At 41.5% G+C, this 15743-nt stretch overlaps 1 protein-coding gene and 1 long non-coding RNA gene across 3 annotated transcripts in view; both read right to left on the reverse strand.

Annotated features, from left to right (window-relative positions):
* The window catches only part of CFDP1 (craniofacial development protein 1), a 139521-nt gene that overhangs the window by 37056 nt on the left and 86722 nt on the right, over positions 1 to 15743 (reverse strand). The window lies entirely within an intron of this gene.
* LOC132509450 (uncharacterized) overlaps positions 1 to 15743 on the reverse strand; it is a 32282-nt gene that overhangs the window by 12103 nt on the left and 4436 nt on the right. The gene's annotated exons all lie outside the window — the stretch shown is intronic.

Here is a 15743-nt window from a genome sequence, read left to right on the forward strand (position 1 = left end):
GGCCTCTCCCATCACGGAGCACAGGCTCCGGACGCGCAGGCTCAGCGGCCATGGCTCACGGGCCCAGCCGCTCCGCAGCATGTGGGATCCTCCCGGACCGGGGCACGAACCCGCGTCCCCTGCATCGGCAGGCGGACTCTCAACCACTGAGCCACCAGGGAAGCCCGAAATATTTTCTTTTTATTCCTTTCAGGGTATAAACATACTTCCCTTTAAGTCTCCTTTACATTCTATTTACAGTATTTGGAGCCTCCAATGTAAGCTTTTCAATTTCTTGAGTCTGGAGCTTCTCTCATGACTCTGGTTTTTTTGCGGCTTGATTTGTGCTAGTTCAAGTGATGTTCTAGCTCCCCAGTGTGTAAATGCTGCAACCATTCACCACAGCCGTGTCCAGTAATTACATGGGAGGGGTGGGACATTCAGGACTTCTGGATTCCGGTTTCTACCTTTAATATGATTCCATCTGCCTTCTGTCCTTCAGGAATTCCTCAAACTTCCAGATTATCCAGAACATTCTTTTTTTCCAACATTGTTAAAAACATGTATCTTTCTGATATATTTAGGAATTTGGGGCAAATGTGTGGCAGCATGTGTTCAATTTACCATCCTGAGCCGTCTTAGCAGTGGCCATTTAGCACTGACCAGGTAGAGAGTGTTTAAATACGAACCACCAATACCAAGTACCTGACAGATAAATGCCTTACAGTAGAAGAGAGATTCCTTAGAAGTCTCTAAGTGGCATATGGAGAAGACGATTGATCTCTTTTCTTTTCTTTGCTTACCTCCTTACAAAGCCTCCTATCACTTTCTATGATTTTCCAGGTACTGGTTTGGGGATGCCTCAATAGGACAAACTCTTCTGGTTAATGAAATAATAACTGTAAGTTAATCAACAAGCACTTTGGTTTTCTAAACCAAATGTAACACTAGCCTAATGAGTCATGAATCAGTTCATCAGAATCTAATCAACTAGTAAAATCACATTTCTAGAATTGCAAAGCTGAGAAATGACCCTGTAACAGAGGTATCTACAACAACCTTCAAATCATAGAACATCACAATCAATCACTAAAAGAAAAAATAATTTGGAGGAAGAAATAATGTCTGGCTCTTAAAGATAACCTAATTTAAAGGAGACTGACTATTCTTTCTCCAATAAGTTGAAGACAGGATCTGCCTCCGTTAATAAATGCTGGGTTCATAACATTTACTTACAGAAGTAAACATTCCTTTGCTTTTCCCTATACTGAAATGTTTACACAAAAATCAAATCCTTCCATTGCTCAATTCAAAGCAGTTTCTTGTCAGAGTAATGGGTGGGAAATCCTTCAATAAAATGTCATTGCCTTGGGGTAAAATGCAACATAAAAAATACAAGACCACTTCTATTAAGGTTCTTCAATAAGAGGAAAATATTTCTTTAAATGATATTTCTATCTGCAAGTGAAGTTAATGTTCAAATTTTAAAATTTCAGAAATCAAAGCCCCCTGGTGGATTCTCCACTTCTCTGCCACGTGGTTCTTTCCTCCCCTTCTCTTTCTCATTTGCTAAGTAAGAAAGAGTTAACTCATAAATTAGAGGAATGTTATTTCAGCTCCAAAGAAAGCTTTTAAGGAGAGGGTCAATGCAAGGACCAGATTCTTCATTAACTCATTAACAAGACAGGTCACTGTGGCCTCAGGGTTCATTTATCAGCAGGAAAACCTCAGTTGGTAATGGCTGGTTGTTTCCTGCACATCTCAAAATTCAGAATGGAGAAGTAGACTCCATTGTGAGTCTGTTTCCTGACTTGGAAGGAAAGAAAATATTTTCATGATGACTATTCTTTTCTCAGGCTGGTGTTACATTTGGCTCAAAGGCACAATGGGCAAGCGTGGGGCTTCTACTCCCACAGCACTTTCTAATGCTTTTCTGTTCCCAGTTAATTACGTTGTAATGATGCTATGTATAACCTCACTGGGTTTCACCAACGAGGCACTAGTTTTTAAATGAATTTTTATGTAAGTGTTAATATCTGTAAATTAGGCAAGCTGTAGCAGTAACTGCCTGCCCATCCACCTGAACCACATATACCATCAGCTACAGTTCTCTTCGGTGGCTACTGTTCTTGACTGTGAACTACTGTTCATAGCCCACAATGGATTCAAAGCTATTAATAACCCTATGGAAACCCAACTAGTTTTGCTATAATGTTCAGAAAGGCTTTCTTCTGTAACGTTGAGGTTGGCATCTACTTTGAGGAAGAAAACCATGAAAAACTGAGCAATCATTGTGCTCTCAAAAGAAGACTGGTAGTTTCTCTCCAAAATACGTGACTGGTTGGATTAGCAGAGAGCTTAAAGCAAAACTCCAAACTAAAATCTCTCAGTGGGGGAACTGTAAGTAGAGCTTCTGTGCACTTGGCACTGCTCTGGCAATTAAGCTTTGGGAAGGCTTGCTGCAAACTGCAGGTTGCAGCAGGGAAGAGGGGGAAGAAAAAAAGACCTGATTTCTCACCCTCCCCTCATAGCCCTGAACCAGCAATGCTGACATACCTTCCACAGCTCCAAGAAAAGGCAGCCACAGCATTTCTGGAGGAGTTAAAGCTGTTGTGCTTTCCCTCCACCTCTAGCGTTTTGCATCTGCCACCATTTCTAAGGCTCCCCGTCTGTGTTCGTTCTACTGCTCTTCTCCAGCAGCTAGTCTGGAAGGCAGTATGGTACAACTGAAAAGACCGGGCTGGAGGCATCAAAAGCTCTAGGTCTTCGGACTTTGCTCTGGTCCTTAGCCTCTCTGAACTCCCTATCCCACGGTCTTTTTAATTTCTAAAACTCTACTGGCGTTTTCTTAATTGCTAATACTTGTACAGCACACAAATTCCACGCTAAACACTTCAAATACGCACTTCGGGTGCCTGAATATCACGGGCCATGCCAAGGATGTTCCCAGTTGCTAGCACGCTGCCACAAAATCCACTGCCAGGACCAATTTGTGGAGTTTGCTGCACTAGAGGTTTTATAATCCTCTATTGACATCAGAATTTACTTTTTATTATAAAATGTAGAGAATAGTGGTGCTTTCTAATTGTTATTTTTGGGAAGAAAATCTTGGATTTTGGAAAAACATTACTCACTATAGCTACACATCCATGCTGGCACTTCTATTTTCACTGATATCCTTCCCCCCTCCCCAGGAGGAAAAAGTCAGTACAACAGGAACTTATGTGTACAAAACTCTGCTATGTCTCTGCTTCCTAAAAGCTTTGGCAAAAGAAGAGTGTTTTCTTTACCAGCTGACTCATTAACAGAAAGACAGTAAAAGTTTGTTTAATTAGAACAAGAGGGGCAGGTAGTAAGGAGGTCACTGCTGGCTCATCAGTTGCCATCCCGAGTGGCTGCCAACGCCAAATGCAGTTCAGGTTCTGACCGATTCCTATGGTATCAGAGTGCCTGTTTCTCTATCTGCACATGAAAGCAGAAGAATTCTTTCTCTAGGCTCTTACTCGGGAGAAGAAGAAAAAACACTTTGCGGTTAGGTGGTTTGGTTAAGAGTCAGGAACCTCATCTTGCCTTTGGAAGAAACCTAAGATCAGTGACTCTCAATCATGGGCAATTTTGCCCCCAGGGAACACTTAGCAATGTGTGGAGACATCGGGGTAGTCATAACTTGGGGAGAGAGGAAGAGGTATGACTGGCACCTAGGGGGCAGAGGCTGGGGATGCTGCTTAACAGCCTGCAATGTACAGGACAGTTCTCCACAACAAAGGACTATCCAGCCCAAGTGTGAGGGGAGCAGGGGCTGAGAAGCCCTGCCAGAGGTGAAACAGCACTCCTTCCATCCCAGGAAGCAGCTCTGCTGCAACGACGACAGCAGTCTCCCTGACACAGCGCACTGAGCTCCTTGGAAACATACAAGATTTAACATCTGGTCCATCAGTGAACATTCCCTATGAGCTCTAACTTCTGGTTGTTCTTGGGAAGATGGAGACTCGCTTGAGAGAACAAAAAAGTCTCTAGACTGAATTTAGAATCTACTGCATGATACTAAACATTTCTAAATAACATTCAGCAAAACCCTTTCACATTTTAGCTGGTTAGAGAACAAAACAAGGGTGGCACTAGATAGCCAGTTTTCTCTGTGTGCACATGTTCTCTCTTGTTTCATGACAGTTCCTTTGTTGAGGATTCTACCTTTGAGCAGTCCTCAAGTGGCCTGGGTACAGCCTGGCTACAATTCCTTCACACTAATGTGTTGACTCCATTTTTCTCCAGCAAAAAAGGCGCCGATCCGCATCATGTAGATGGGAAGCAAATGCTAATGGAACTGTTCCAAGAAGGAAAGGAATTTTAGAGAAAATATATGTATATGACAAAACAGCTGGGGCAATTCCCACAGTCTTGAAGGAAGAATGAGGCCCCGGAGCACATGAGGAAAGCCTGGGAGGGAGTTCATGACTTCATCACTAGTTCAATTATTTTAAAAGCTTCCAAATAGACACTAAGCAATAAGCTTTGGAACTGCCTTAGCTAGTACATACGCTAAGTAGAATTCTCAAAGGTGGCCTGATGAGCTAAAAATCATCAATATCCTAATATTGACTAACCCTACTACTTCCTGCTATATCACTTTAAATCGTTAATCAATGAAAGATCAGCTCATGCAAGGTTAATTTCCTAAGAAGGCAAAGAAAAGGGAATAATTCGGTGGATGATTTGATATTTGTGTAGACTGGGCAACAGACGAGTGTGCGACATTTTCTGCAGAATTTTAAAAAAGCATTTGTTTAATTATAAGGACATTTCAAGAATCTCAGTAAGGGGGCTTCCCTGCTGGCACAGTGCTTAAGAATCCGCCTGACAACGCAGGGGACACAGGTTCGTGCCCCGGTCCAGGAAGATCCCACATGCCGCGGAGTGGCTAGGCCCGTGAGCCATGGCCGCTGAGCCTGCGCGTCCGGAGCCTGTGCTCCACAACGGGAGAGGCCACAATAGTGAGAGGGCTGCGTACCGCAAAAAACAAACAAAACCCAATGGACCACTGCTTCGCTGTTGGAGGAAACTAACTAACCTCCAGCAGGGGCGCACAAATTCTGAAGCCAATGAAAAGCTTGCCCTGTCAGTATTTACAAGGCTTTTGGGGCCTATATAAGGTTTTTCATTGCTATACACAAACATAAAAAGGAATCAGGGTGATGACTGCACAAAAATGAGAATGTACTAAATACCACTGAGTTGTATGCTTTAAGATGTCTCATTTTATGTTACATGAATTTCACCTCAATAAGTAAACAGAGGAATCAGGACTTAAACCACTTTAATTACTTTAGAAAACAAAATCATGGAGAGAATGCCTATTAGAAAAATACCTATAACATTAATGATACAATTCAGAACCAAACAATCATATTATAGCTCATGTACAGATGATGTTTTATAGTAGACATATATTCACATGAGAAGAATAGCAAAAAAAGAAGGAAAGCTGAATGAAAGACTACTCAAAGTAAATCTCTGAATGAAAATAGTGATCTTTAAGAAGAGCCCAGGAGCAATATAATTTACAAAGAATATCCCTAAAAGCTGTGAGAGAGTTTGGTAATAGGAGATTAAAATCATTTGTCCCTCTTGTGACTGGTTTGAGGTAGACAAATGTGGAAGTAGGAATATAAGGAATGTGACAGAGTGAACTTTAAAATCTTGGGAACTGTTAGATCTCTTTAAGACACACGTTATTTGGTCCTAAGTTGGTGTCCAGCTGCCACAAGACCTGGTCAAGTAATCAGTGACTGCACTGAAGCTGCACCAGGGAATAATCAAGGCCTTCTTGCGATGAGGTCTGGAGGCTTCCGGGTTTCCACCCAAGAAGAAAGCGGAAATGTCCATTAAGAGAAAAATAACAGAAATGGATGATAGTGTGAGCAACACTGAATGATAGCTCAAATGTAAAGGTTCAGTGTTCACAATGCATCTCCCATGAGGACTCGCCTTGCTTAAATTCCGCTGTACACAGTGCTTACTAGTACCTGTCTAGTGTTAAGAACAGAATGGTAGTGAGATTATGCCCTGGATTCTGACATGAAAGCTCCTGGTGAAATGTAAATTAAGTAGCCCAAGGACCAGGAATTTTAATTTGCCAAAGTTCTCTTGGAGTACATGCCCTACTGCACATAGTAGCAAATGTACAGATAGGATGAAGGAAGTAAGAATAAACTACAAGATTTCTAGATATTCTACACGGTGCATACTTTGATGTTCCAAGATAACTCTAAAAACTTCCACTCAAAAAAAAGAGTCAACACTCCCTATGAAAGAGATTGGTATGCCATCCAAACTCTGGAAATAACCCTGCTCCATTCCTCTCTTCTGAGGTAGTATTTTGCTGCCTAATAAAGACTTGAAAATCCAGTCAGTCATCAGGACTTCCCCACCCCACCCCCAAAAAGTGACTGAGCTTTTCTTGGAAAAATGCGGATGGTCTCATCTATCCTTCCTGAGTAAACAGCAAGTAGTTGGTGCCACAATGCATTTTGGGAGCTCAAGTTCAGTAACAGGTGTCAGTATTCCTTTGTTAATCAATAGAACACAAATCCAAAGTGACTTGGAAAAACTGAAAAGAACAAAGCAATAAAAATAAAATAAAATAAAAAAGATAAAGAGGGCTTCCCTGGTAGCGCAGTGGTTGAGAGTCCGCCTGCCGATGCAGGGGACACGGGTTCGTGTCCCAGTCCGGGAAGATCCCACATGCCGTGGAGCGGCTGGGTCCATGAGCCATGGCCGCTGAGCCTGTGCATCTGGAGCCTATGCTCCGCAACGGGAGAGGCCACAACAGTGAGAGGCCCGTGTACCGCAAAAAAAAAAAAAAAAGAGAAAGAGAAAAAAATAGCAACTTTACAGTAGAGAAACCTGGCAGACTCTCCTTTAACCAAATGATCAAAGTTAACATCACTAGCAACAAGTTAATACCACGTGTGATAAGAAGGGCACGTTTCCTCTCTGGCAGTCTTTCCAAACATCCATAATCCCAGTCTCATCATGAAGAGAACTCAAATGGAGGGACACTCTACAAAATACCTGATCAATACTCTTCAGAAGTGTCAAGCTCAAGAAAAATAAAGACTCAGAAGCTGTCACAGATTAGAGGAGACTGTGTAGAGACGGCAACTAACTGCAAGGTAGAATCAAGGTTTGGATTCTGGAACAAAGAAGGGAAATTAGTGGGAAAACTGGTGAAATCCAAATAATGTCTGTTTCTTAGTTAATCGTATACCAATGTTAACGTCTTTCCTTTTTCCTCTATAAATTTATTTATTTATTTATTTATTGGCTGCATTGGGTCTTTGTTGCTGTTTGCGGGCTTCCTCTAGTTGCAGCGAGCGGGGGCTACTCTTTGTCGCGGTGTGTGGTCTTCTCACTTAGGTGGTTTCTCTTGTTGTGGAGCATGGACTCTAGGAGTGCAGGCTTCAGTAGTTGTGGCATGCGGGCTCAGTAGTTGTGGCACATCGGTTTGGTTGCTCCGTGGCATGTGAGATCTTCCCGGACCAGGGCTCCAACCCGTGTCCCCTGCATTAGCAGGCGGATTCTCAACCACTGAGACACCAGGGAAGCCCCCAATGTTAATTTCTTAAAGTTTTCTTTCTTTTTTTTTTTTTTAAATTCATGGGCAATCCTCATATTTCTTTCTCTTATTTGTATTTGTTAATCAATTTCTAACGTGTGTGTGTGTGTGTGTGTGTGTGTGTGTGTTTTAAATTTATTTATTTATTTATTTGGTTATGCCGGGTCTTAGTTGCAGCTCACTGGTACCTCAGTTGTGGCCTGAGGGCTCCTTAGTTGTGGCATGCGAACTCTTAGTTGCAGCACGCATGTGATATCTAGCTCCCTAACCAGGGATTGAACCCAGGCCCCCTGCATTGGGAGTGCGGAGTCTTAAACACTGCACCACCAGAGAAGTCCCTATGTTTTAAATTCTACCAGTGATTTCCTAAATTTTTCAATTGGTATTATAAACCCTTCTATTTTTTTCCTAAGTAATATTTGAACAGATACATATGGACATACACAAATGATTCTTTTCTCCTTCACTCTCCCACTTCCCTAAACTCACATGACACTGAGTTTATGATCTGTTATTATTGTTTATCCTTCCAGATATGTTTTGACTCATTAGCATTCACTTTTGATTAATTTCTTAATTTTGATAAATGAATCAGGGTTATGTAAGATGTTTTAATATTACAGGAAGCTGGATGAAGGGTTCAGGGAAACTCTGTACTGTCTTTACAACTCTTCTGTAAATCTAAGATTATTTCAAAATAAATATTAAATAACAACAACAATTTAAGCCCAAAGCCTAAAATTTCTTCAACTCTGCTTTGGTGGTCACTGTCTTGTCTTAAGTGGGAAAGAAATGCTCATCTAACATGAACAAGTGGAAGACTGGAGTAAACTGTACATTGTTTTTTCCTTTTTGGCTTACCTTCATTAAAACTTTACTGAGCGTGGGACTTCCCTGGTGGCACAGCAGTTAAGAATCCGCCTGCCAATGCAGAGGACACAAGTTTGAGCCCTGATCCTGGAAGATCCCACATGCCGCGGAGCAACTAGGCCTGTGCGGCACAACAACTGAGCCTCTAGAGCCCACGAGCCACAGCTACTGAGCCCACGTGCTGCAACTACTGAAGCCCACATGCCTAGAGCCCATGCTCTGCAGCAAGAGAAGCCACCACAATGAGCAGCCTGCACACCACAACAAAGAATAGCCCCCGCTTGCTGCAACTAGAGAGAGCCTGCACGCAGCAATGAGGACCCAATACAGCCATAAATAAAATAAATAAATTTATATATTAAAAAAAGCTTTACTGAGGGGACTTCCCTGGTGGCACAGTAGTTAAGAATCTGTCTGCCAATGCAGGGGACACGGGTTTGAGCCCTGGTCCGGGAAGATCCCACGTGCCGCGGAGCAAACTAAGCCGATGTGCCACAACTACTGAACTTGTGCTCTAGAGCCCGCAAGCCATAACTGCTGAGCCCGCGTGCTGCAACTACTGAAGCCCGTGAGCCTAGAGCTCGTGTTCTGCAACAAGAGAAGCCACTGCAGTGAGAAGCCCGCAAACCGCAACAAAGAGTAGCTCCCGCTCACTGCACCTAGAGAAAAAGCCTGTGCGCAGCAATGAAGACCCAACGCAGCCAAAAACAAACAAACAAACAAAACAAACAAACAAAAAACCTTTACCGAGGTAATAATTTACTGCAAGCTCTTTTTTTGATATTGAGATATAATGTGCGTGTCAAAAGATGTACTCTTTTAAAGTGTACCTTTCCGTGGTTATTAGTAAAGACACAAAGCTGTATAACCATCACTATCTAATTCTACAACATTTCCATTGACCCTCCCCCTGCCAAAAAAGAAACCCAAACGAAACCCTGTACCCATTAGCAGTCACCCGTCCTTCCTTATCCTGTCCAGCCGCAGACAACCTTTAACCTACTTTGTTTCTATAACTGCTTATTCTGGACATTTCATATAAGTAGAACCATACAATATGTGGTCTTTTGTATTTGGCTTCTTTCATTTACCACGAAGTTTTCAAGGTTCATCTACGTTGTAGCCCAAATCAGTACTGTACTCATTTTCAAGGCCAAATAATATTCCATTGTATGGGTTTTACACATTTTATTTATCCATTCATCAGTTGATAGACATTTGGATTGTTTCCACCCTTTGGCTGCTATGAATATGTACTTGTATGGACAAGAGATATCCAATTGTCCCGGTACCATCTGTCAAAGTGATTACACCTTCCCCATGTAGCTGTCTTGGCATTCTGGCCAAAAATCAATTGACTATAAATGTGAGGGTGTATTTCTGAACTCTCAATTCAATTCCACTGATCTATACATCTGTCCTTATGCCAGTACCACAATGTCTTGACTACTGTAGCTTTGTAGTAAGTTTTTAAAAAAATTTATTTATTTATGTATTTATTTATTTGGCTGTGTTGGATCTTAGTTGCGGCATACAGGATGTTCACTGCAGCATGCGGAATCTTTTGTTGCAGCATGTGGGCTTCTCTCTAGTTGTGGCACTCGGGCTCTAGGGTGCGCAGGACTCAGTAGTTGTGGCGCACGAGCTCCAGTGTGCACAGGCTCAGTAGCTGCGGCTCACAGGCCCCAGAGCATGCGGGCTCAGTAGCTGTGGCACACAGGCTTAGTTGCCCCGTGGCATGCGGGATCCTAGTTCCCTGACCAGGGATCAAACCCACGTACCCTGCATTGGAAGGAGGATTCTTAACCACTGGACCACCAGGGAAGTCCCTGTACTAAGTTGTGGGGTTTTTTTATAAATTTTTTTTTAAATTTTTATTTATTTATTTATGGCTGTGTTGGGTCTTCGTTTCTGTGCGAGGGCTTTCTCTAGTTGCGGCAAGCGGGGGCCACTCACTATCGCGGCCTCTCTTGTTGCGGAGCACAGGCTCCAGACGCGCAGGCTCAGTAATTGTGGCTCACGGGCCTAGTTGCTCCGCGGCATGTGGGATCTTCCCAGACCAGGGCTCGAACCCGTGTCCCCTGCATTGGCAGGCAGATTCTCAACCACTGCGCCACCAGGGAAGCCCCCGTACTAAGTTTTGAAGTTGGGAAATGCGAGTCCTTCAACTTTGCTGTTCTTTTTCAAAACTGTTTTGGCTATTGTGGGTCCCTTAAGTTTCCATATGATTTTTAGAATCAGCTTATCAATTTCTATAAAGAAGCCAGCTGGGATTCTGATAGGAGTTGCACTGAATCTGTAGATCAATTTTGGGAGTACAGCCACCTTAACAATATGAAGTCTCCCAATCAATGAAAACGGATGTCTTTCCATTTATTTAGATCTTTAATTTCTTTCAACAATATTTTATAGATTTCAGTGTACAAGTCTTAAACATCTTTTGTTAAATTTACTCCTAAGTATTTTACTCTTTTAGATGCTTTTGTAAGTAGAATTGTCTTCTTCATTTTGTTTTTGGATTGTCCATTGCTAATTTATTGAAATACAATTGATTTTTGTAGTATACTGATTTGTATCCTGCAACCTTGATGAATCTGTCTACTACTTCTCATAGTTTTTAGATGATTAATGAGGATTTTCTATATAAAAGATCATGTCATTTGTGAATAGAGATTTAACTTCTTTCTTTCCAATTTGGTTGCCTCTTACTTCATTTTCTTGTCTAAGTGCCCTGGATAGAACCTCCAACACAATGCCAAATAGAAATAGCATGAGGGGACATCCTTGACTTCTTCCTATCTTAGGGGGAAAACAGCCAGTCTTTCATGATTAAGTATGATGTTAGCTGTGGTTTCGTTTTTCATAGATGCCCTTTTATTGGGTTGAGGAAGTTCCCTTCTGTTCTTAGTTTGTTGAGTATACTTCACTCCTTTATTGTTTTTCACCACTGTATGGATACAGTATAATAAGAAACGTATTTGGCCCCAGTTTCCTGGAACACAGCTCCCAAACCCCTTGGGATTTCCTGAGTGCTAACAGCATCTTTTGTTATTCATAGCAAGAGCTCCTTATGTTCACACTGGAGTTTATGCTAAACGAGGTGACTTAGGATAGTGCCCACAGATAGCTTCAGGACTGAGCTGGTCACAAGAAAGACCAAATGGTTAGAGGCCATCGACCTCTGGGAAGGGGAGGAGGGACAGAGATGAAGCTCTATAAAAACCTCTAAAGAGCAAAATGTGATGAGCTTCTGGGTTAGTAAACACACTGAGGTGTCGGGCGAGTGCTCCCAATACCTTACCCTATGCATCTCTTCCATTTGGCTGTTTCTGAGTTGTACTCTTAATACTAAACTGGTCAACATAAGTAAAATGCTTTCCTGAGTTCTGTGAGCCATCCTAGCCAATTACTAAACTTTAGGAGCGGGTCATGTAACCCCTGATTTATAATTTTTTTAAAAAATCTTTTTAAAAAAATAAATTTATTTTTGGCTGAGTTGGGTCTTCGTTGCTGCGCATGGGCTTTCTCTAGTTGCGGTGAGTGAGGGCTACTCTTTGTTGCGGTGCGCGGGCTTCTCACCGTGGTGGCTTCTCTTGCTGCAGAGCACGGGTTCTAGGCACTCGGGCTTCAGCAGTTGTGGCTCGCAGGCTCTAGAGCGCAAGCTCAGTAGTAGTGGCGCACGGGCTTAGTTGCTCTGTGGCATGTGGGATCTTTCTGGACCAGGGCTCGAACTCGTGTCCCCTGCACTGGCAGACGGATTCTTAACCACTGTGCCACCAGGGAAGTCCCTGATTTATAATTATTTAGTCAGAAGCATGGATAGCCCGGGTTTTGCACTTGGTATCTCAAGGGGGGCTATTCTTATGGGACTGAGCCCTTATGCTGTGAGGTGTACATTAACTCCGGGCAGTGGCAGAACTGAATTAAACTGATGAACACTTAGGTGGTGTCTGGAGAATCACAGTATTGGTTGGTGTTGGAAAACACCCCAGAATGGATGTACGTTTTGTTTATCTGTTCATCAGTTGATGGACATTGGGTTGTTTCCACTTTTTGGGTACCATGATAATGCTGCTATGAACATTTGTGTACGTTTTTGTGTGGACATATTGTTTTCAGCTTTCTTGAGTATATATTTTGGAATAGAACTGTAGGTTTAAATGGTAAGTTTATGTTTAACTTTTTGAGGAACTGTCAAAATCTTTTCCAAAGCAATTATAGCATGCTGTATCCCACCAGTAACATACAAGGGTTTCAATTTCTCCACACCCTCACCAACATTTATTTCCATCTTTTTGATTATAGCCATACTAATAGGTGTGAAGTGGTATCTCACTGTGGTTTGATTTCCATGTCCCTAATGAATAATTATGCACTGCAAGTTTTTAACTAAATGTTATTTTAAAATTATTGCAGACATTTAATTGGATGCAACTTAAGCAAGGATAGCCTTAAATCATGTAGAAATCCTTGCCAGAAACCACGAAAACACATATGCATAAAACTATTCATTGTGGGACTCTTTTATAATAACAGAAGACTAGAGGGACTTCCCCGGTGGCCCAGTGGTTAAGAGTCCGCCTTCCAGTGCAGGGGACGTGTGTTCAATCCCTAGTCGGGGAACTAGGATCCCACATGCCACAGGGCAACTAAGCCTGCACGTTCTAGAACCTTCTCATCACAACTACAGAGAAGCCTCCGTGCCCCAATGGAGACCCAATGAAGCTAAATAAAAAGATTAAAACAAACAAACAAAAAACCCAGAAGACTAGAAACAACCCAAATGTTTAATGAACAAAATTAACTGAATAAACTCCGGTACATTCATACGATGAAATACCTTGCATCTGAAAAAAATGAAAGAGGAAACTCTCTAAGTACTACTATCAAGTGATCTCCAGAATGTACTAAGTAAAAATGCAAGGCAGAGAAAACTGTATATAGGATACTATGTGTGTGTTAATCTAAGTAAAGAGAAATAAATGTATCTTTTTTTGTCAATGGAAGGATAAATCATTAAAAAAAGATTACTTACACTATAAAGAGAGAATAGGTAGAGGGAATAGACACAGAAATTGAACTTATTTGAAAATTTGCTTTTATAGATTTTGCATTAAGTACAAAATAAAATTTAAGTAGAAACAAAAGCAATCTCTAAAAACTAAAAATGAAATAAAACAAATGAACTTAATATGTATCTACTTGGTAGCATCACAAAAAGAAATACTATTCCAGGTGACTTTAGATCACAGTAATTTAGCTATACATTTCAAGTGAAATATACCCTAAGGACAAAAAAAACTGCAAAAACAAAACAAAAAACCTAACTTACACTATTTGTACTAATCCCACTTGGTGGTGGTACTAAGACTATTATGTGTACATTGTGAAATAAAGCAAATGGGTATTTGTGTGATATTCTATCAATCCTGCTGTTTGTTCTCAGTTTAAGAAGATAGAAGTTTCAGATTTAAGATAACCCGAGAGTCCTAAATTTGTTTCAGACGGAGCAGTACTGCCTTTACAGAAAGGAAATAAAAATAAAACAAAACAAAACTCTTTGTGTACTGAAAAGTCCTTGGGACAACGACCAACTCAGTAGTGCTAAAAAGAAACAACAGACCCAAAATGGAGTCACTTATGCTAAGCCCCATAAAAACTTAAAACTACTAACGTAACTGCAGTTTCACCTCTCCCAGGAGTGGAATTATAAACCAACCAGTCTGAAATTTCTTAGACAGCACTAGCGAGGTAATCTACCTAAAATGCCCTGCCTTCCCCTAAAGGAAGGTATACCTTACCTAAAAAAATCCAGTTTTTAAATTTCCTTGTTCCACCCTCTTTCTGCTTATAAAAACTTTCCATTTTGTAAGGAGCACCTTTCTATCAATATTTGGTAGATGGGATGCTGCTTGATTCATGAATTGCTTAATAAAGTCATTAAGATCTTCAAATTTACTCTGCTGAATTTTGTTTTGTAACACTAGCAACTAACATTCCTTATCCCTAGTGTCTTGAAATAATGCTTCCCACTAAAAGGCAACAGGGGTCCTAGGTTAGATAACCTACACCAGGTCTGTGGCAAATGTACAAAATGAGCCTGGGATATTTTGTCATACCAGATAACCCGGAAGCTATCAAAGAGTATTAGGGTTATTGTCAAAAGGACTTGTGACCTTACTTGAAGAAGTACTCACTGACCAGATGAAACAATGTGGGAATCAATAAGGGTAATGACTGTAATACCCTTGATTGATTTGAAATAATATCAAATGTTTAAATTCATGAGTTCACAATAAAAAATACTAATTTGTATTTAACTGGAGGATGTTAGTGAATCAACTCATACTGAAAATGGGTACATAAAAAAGAAACAAGCATTTATCCTGTTTTTCCTATATGAATCGGGACCAAACAGATGAGGAAGAGTTGATATGTATATGAGTATTACAGCTAATAAATGAAGAGAGAATGACACCGTCACTGCTATAGGTTGACTTTGTCTCCCTGCTCTCTCCAATGCACACTGAAACAATCCCAGTGTGTTGGTATTTGGAGGTGGGGCTTTTGGGAGATGATTAGGTCATGAGGGTGAAGCCCTCACAAATGGGATTATTAGTATACTTAAAAAAGGAGGCCCTAGGGAACTCCCTTACCTCTTCCATTGTGAGAGGACAGTGAGAAGACATCTGTCCATGAGCCAGGAAGCGGGTTCTCACCAGATATTGAACCTGCCCGAGTCTTCGTCTTAGGATTCCCAGCCTCCAGAAATGTTTATAAGCCACCCAGTGTATAGTAATCTGTCACAGCAGCCTGAATGGACTAAAACAGTCTCCAGTTTGCAATCGTGGATGGATCTAGGATCTAGGATCATAACACCATAAAAAGAGAAAGCCAGACATTATGTGTCTCCTAATACAACATCACTCTGATACAGTTTTGAATATAAAACAGGATGTGGGAAACTCTACAGGACAAACTAGTTTCTTCAACAAAAACATAAGAAAAATAGATGGAATGGAGACCTAAAGATTAAAAGGGACTAAGAAGAGCAGTGGTTAAGAATCTGCCTGCCAATGCAGGGGACATGGGTTTGAGCCCTGGTCCGGGAAGATCCCACATGCCGTGGAGCCACTAAGCCTGTGCGCCATAACTACTGAGTCTGCGCTCTAGAGCCCGCATGCTGTAACTACTGAGCCCGTGTGCCACAACTACTGAAGCCCACACGCCTAGAGCCTGTGCTCCACAACAAGAGAAGCCACCACAACGAGAAGCCCGT

Source organism: Lagenorhynchus albirostris, chromosome 19 (assembly GCF_949774975.1).
Source record: "Lagenorhynchus albirostris chromosome 19, mLagAlb1.1, whole genome shotgun sequence".
Taxonomy (NCBI): Eukaryota; Metazoa; Chordata; class Mammalia; order Artiodactyla; family Delphinidae; genus Lagenorhynchus; species Lagenorhynchus albirostris.